Here is a 5,236-nt window from a genome sequence, read left to right on the forward strand (position 1 = left end):
CTCAAAGTTTCTAATGCTATGACCATTCAATACAGTTCCTCAGAGTGTGGTGACCCCAGCCATAAAACTATTTTTGTTGCTATTTTATAACTTGAACTATGAATTGTAATGTAAATATCTGAATTTTTCTTTTTTTTTTCTTTTTATTAGGTTTTTATTCACATAGACCTGTCTCTATTTGTTCTACGGAATGATACAAATTTTAGTAGTTTATGCAGCAGGCTTTTTTTCTTCTGCAGTAGGTTTCTGCTCTGCTGGTTTATTCTCAGCTGCTGCCTTCTTGACTGGGGCAGCTTTCTTTCCTGCAGGCTTCTTCAGCTTCTTGACATCTACAGGCTTCTTTTCTTTCTTGCCTGAAACTCCCTTCTCTGCCACAACCTTCCCTGACTTGGCTGCCAGTGCTGCTGCTGCTGTTGCTTCCAATTTCTTCACGCAGAGTTTGATTTCTGGCCTGGCGAAGGATGGTGTTCCTGCGCATAGTCTTTGCATAAGGGTTCAGCTTCAACATGATTCTCAGGTTCTTCAGTGGATTCTTCTTCAAGACTCTACGCTGAATCTTCTTGTGTGGTACTCAGAGGGCTCTTTGGATTTCCGGGCTTTTCAAGATTCTGCTAAGATCTATGTTCATCATCTTGTGCATGGGAAGGTTACAGTTACTCTTGAGGGAAGCAGCCTTATGCCAAGTGCCATATAACTCCTCTAACTTCCGGAAAGCACTTTCAGTCCAAATGCAGAAACGTCCAACATGCCCACCAGGAGCAAGTTCCAAAATGTTCGACTTGCTTAGATTAAGCAGAGGAATACCAGGGATATTTCTGAAGGCCTTTATGATTCCATTGTCTTCATTATAGATGATGCACGGTCCCCTGCGTTGGATGCGGCCGTCGGTTTTTCATTTTACCCTTGCCAGCTCTCATGCTCTGAGAGGCATAGACCTTTTTGATGTCATTCCAGGCTTTAAGTTTCTTAAGCTATTGAACAGCCTCCTTGGTCTTCTTGTAACCTTCAACCTTATCTGCAACCACCAAAGGCAGCTCAGGAACTTCCTCAATGCGATGACCTTCAGACATCACCAAAGCTGGTAAGGGGGAGGTAGCCAGAGTAGAACAGATGGCATATCGCTTTTGGGTTGTGTTCACTCTGCAGTGCCAACGACGCCAGGTTTTGGTTGGCGCAAACATGCGGCCCCCATGACACATATTTCTAAAGGCACCCTGGCCAGAACGGTGGGTCCCACCACCTCGAACTCTCGGAAATCGAGCCACAACTCTGCCAGTACCCCAAGACTCAGCACTGGTCTGGTGACTTGCCAATTCACTGACGGCATAGGGCTGCCTGTTGTTTTTCCTCAGGTTGGTGTGAACAAAGTTCATGATATCCGGTCGAATGGGGGCTTTGAACACAGCTGGCAATTTGACATTCTTTCCAGATGACTCCCCCTTTTCAGAGTACACCGATATGAGGGGACGGGCACAAGCCATGACAGGGAGAGGAGAAGGCCACGATCTTCTCCAAGAAGGCCATGGTCCTCTCCTGAAATTTTCAATGGTCTTAGGCAACTCCTGAGAAAAGGCTGTTCAACTTCAAAAGAAGTCGTTATCCAAAGGCTGAGAACCACTGTTCCAACTAAATGGAAGTATAGTGATACCATACAACCCTTAATTCCTCACCAATGTGTATATCCAAATGAAATATATAGTAAACATAGTCTGCATAAAAAAAAACATGGTGATGAATATTCATGATAGGTCAGGAGTGGAAACCCAGTTCTATCAGCTGATGAGTATCTGAATGATATTTACCATAGTATCATTAGAACTAATGAAGTACTGCCTTATACTTAGAGCATGATTACGCTTGAAAGTATCATTCTAAGTCATAGAAGCCTGTCACAGAAGTATGCAAGGGTATCAGTATTTCCATTTATGTGAGTTATAAGGATAAGAAAATGTGTAAAAACAAGATGTGTATTAGCAGAGCAAAATGGGCTCATGAGAAGTGCCTCTCAATAAGAACAAATAGAAACAAGAACAATTAAGGGGTCAAAATGTTCTAAAATTTGATTTTGGTAATAGATGTACAAATCCATGAATATATTGAAGAATTTTTCAAGTGTACACATTAATGGGTGAGTTTTCTGGTGGGAAATTATACTTCCAGAAATCATTTCTTATTTTGCAGATTATAATTTAATTACAATATTTCTATCTCAAAAAATCTTGTTGTAAACAAAGACAAGAGAATAGGAAATGTCACATAAGACCTAAGACATCCAAATCAGAGCAAGACAGATATTGGAGGAATGAACAGAAGGAATTGGTTCATCTTAGGCCAGTGAGGTGACAAATTATAGAGAAAAGACAGACTAATTTTGTACTAAAAATATGTCAAGAGTGGCTCCCCAATTGAAATAAATGAAATAGCCAGGAGGAAAATGTTTCCTATGCCATATATTAAAAAAAAAAAATCTTTCAGGTTACCCTTATTAAATGGTAGCTCTGAAGCACAACACTAAAATGCTTCTACACAGGAAGGTGTGAAAACACAGTGCCACAAGATAAATGAAATTAGCAAAGATTAAATCAAATTTAGAATCTATGTAAAGAGGGAGTAAGATGGCATATGGTGACGAGAGCTGTTAGCAGTTTAAATTCCTAAGTTTCACAAGAAGGCGGTAGTCGCTCAGCTGTTGGTCTGAGACAACAGCACAAGCAGCTGTTTTCCTTTCTAAAATTACAAATAAGGTTTATTGAAAATTATTAGTTTCTCAATGAGAACCTTCTCCCAACTTCATTTCACACCTGCGTATTTAAATATACACTGTTGCTGAGGCGAGACACGTCACTATTGCTCCCATAAATGCCCCTCCCTTCTTAAAATGCTACTGAGTGTTTGTTATGGTTTTTGACTCTAGTTAGACATGAAGAATATACTGTAGCAAGATGCCTCTCAACAGGTGAGTCAAAAAACAGGCGGATGTAGCCATACATGGGAACTTTACTTAGCAATAAAGACAAATGTGTTTTCAAACCACAAATGACATAGGAATCTGTAATGAATAGAGTTACTCCAAAGAAGCTAATCTTAGAAGGCTGCATGCTATCTAAATCTAACTGGAGAAATCTTCTGAGTAAACTATGAGACAAAAGAAAGGTCAGTGCTGGCCAAAGCTTCATGTGAGGAGATGGATGAAGAGGTGTAGCACAGGTCAATAAACCATTCCACATGACACAATAATGATGGATGCATTTGTCAAAACTTATCTACTGTACAACACAAAGAATGCATAAACTCCATCATAGACTACAGGTATCAATTAATAATTGTGTCAACATTTTATCAAAGAACCACATTAGTGGATGATGCTAACAGACAGAGCTATTGGGGGAGAAAAATATTGAGTACTACATGGGAACTCCTTATCGTACTCATAAACTTAAAAGTGCTCAAAAAAGATCTTAATATATTTTAAAACTTCTGAAGAATTAAAAATCCATTCTCATTGAGCTAGAAGGAGCTAAATGAGTGTTTGCCATACCATACCCCAGAAAAAAATGAATGGCTTTTTCTTGGCTATCTCTTTAGTGTAGAAGTATTGTTTACTTGACAAAAGCATTGATGTGCTTTCCTGAAAAATTCAGCCTTAGAATTAACTTGGGTCGAATATCTCAGATCAACAGGCAAGAATGCAAAGGGTGTAAGTTGGTTATGACTCTTTGTTCCCTAGCAAATATCTGCACTGGAGAATCCTATTATTGACTGCACACTGAAACACAGTTAGATCAGTTTCCAAAGTCCCTATTCCAGTACATCCCAGAAATGAATTAAGAATGTTGGGCTTGAGTCTCAGCTTCTGAGAGAAGAAGGCATGGTTTCTTTTGTGATTTGGGTGAGAGATCCATATTTTTTTGCTCTAACTTGAAATTTGTCACCCCCAGAAACAGAAAGACACTCATGGCATATACTCACTTATAAGCAGATATTAGCCGTATAATATAGGATAACCATACTAAAATCTACAGACCTAAAGAAGCTAAGCAACAAGGAGGAACCTGTGGAGGATGCTTAAACCTCATTCAGAATGATAAACAGGAGGGACACCAGAAGCAGTGGAAGAGAGGGAACAAGACAGGAGCCTACTGTAAAGAGTCCTCTAAAAGTCTCCACCCAACAGGAGATCGAAGTAGATGCAGAGACTCTTAGCCAAACTTAGCAGAGCACAGGAGTCTTGTGGAAGAAGCAGGGGAGGGGATAGAAGAACACAAGGAGACAGGACCCCATAAGTAGACTAACAAAGCTAAAAAATGTGAGCCCAGGTGGTCTGGCAGAGACTGATGCACCAACCAAGAACCATGTATGGATAGGACATATACCCTGCTCAGATGTAGGCAGCTCAGTCTCCATGTTGGTTCCCTAGTAAGGGGAGCAGGGGCTGCCTGTCATGATCTCTTTGCCTGCTCTTTGATCACTTGCCTCTGGTGATGTAGCCTTCCTAGGCCATCAAGGAAGAGGATCCAGGAGGTCCTGATGAGAGTCTATAAGATAGGGGTAGATGCGGGTAGATGGCAGAAGAGGAGAACTCCCTCTTTTGGTGGACTAGAGAAAGGGGGTAGGGAGGAAGTGGGAGAGCAGGACTAGGAAGAGTTGAGGGAGGGGGATACAATCAGGATATACAATGAATTGTATATTGTAAATTGTAGAAAAAATTAAAAATACAAAAATAAAAAATTAAAAAAATGAAAGAAATATGCCTGACAGTTGAGGTATGCATTGCCTTTGCTTCCAGGCTGTGATTTTTCTTAGTGGGATGGTCTTTTGTATGTGAGACTTTCACTTTTCTGTCTTGGTTTGTGGTGGTGCAGGGAAAGCTGATACATTTAGAATGAGTTTTTTCCAGCTTGCCTTTCTCCAACATAGAATTAATCACTAATCAAAGCTGATGATTGATGTCTGTCCTGCTTCCCAACAACCTTTCAATTGGTTGCAGAATAAGGACCTAGTTTATGAGTCCTGTTTATTTGTCAACAGATATAGTTCTGTGAATCATTTATGAAGCAGAAAAATCACAGGTAGCTGTTCTTGGAAATATAAGTGGTTTCATATACATCAAAGAGTTCATAATTCCCGCTTATTTTCTCACATTCTTTCTCTTACGCTCTAGTTCTTTATAACTTTAGTTCATTCTCTAGATCCCTAAAGTGTATATTCTGCCTCATTCACTTTTTCATCATAAAGG

General features: G+C 40.0%; 1 pseudogene; it reads right to left on the reverse strand.

The window, feature by feature from the left end:
- Window positions 1-210: 210 nt before the first annotated feature.
- LOC129690407 (60S ribosomal protein L4-like) lies at window positions 211-1,499 on the reverse strand (annotated as a pseudogene).
- Window positions 1,500-5,236: the final 3,737 nt, after the last annotated feature.

This window comes from Psammomys obesus, unplaced genomic scaffold (assembly GCF_907164565.1).
Source record: "Psammomys obesus unplaced genomic scaffold, mPsaObe1.curated_primary_1811, whole genome shotgun sequence".
NCBI classification, from domain to species: domain Eukaryota; kingdom Metazoa; phylum Chordata; class Mammalia; order Rodentia; family Muridae; genus Psammomys; species Psammomys obesus.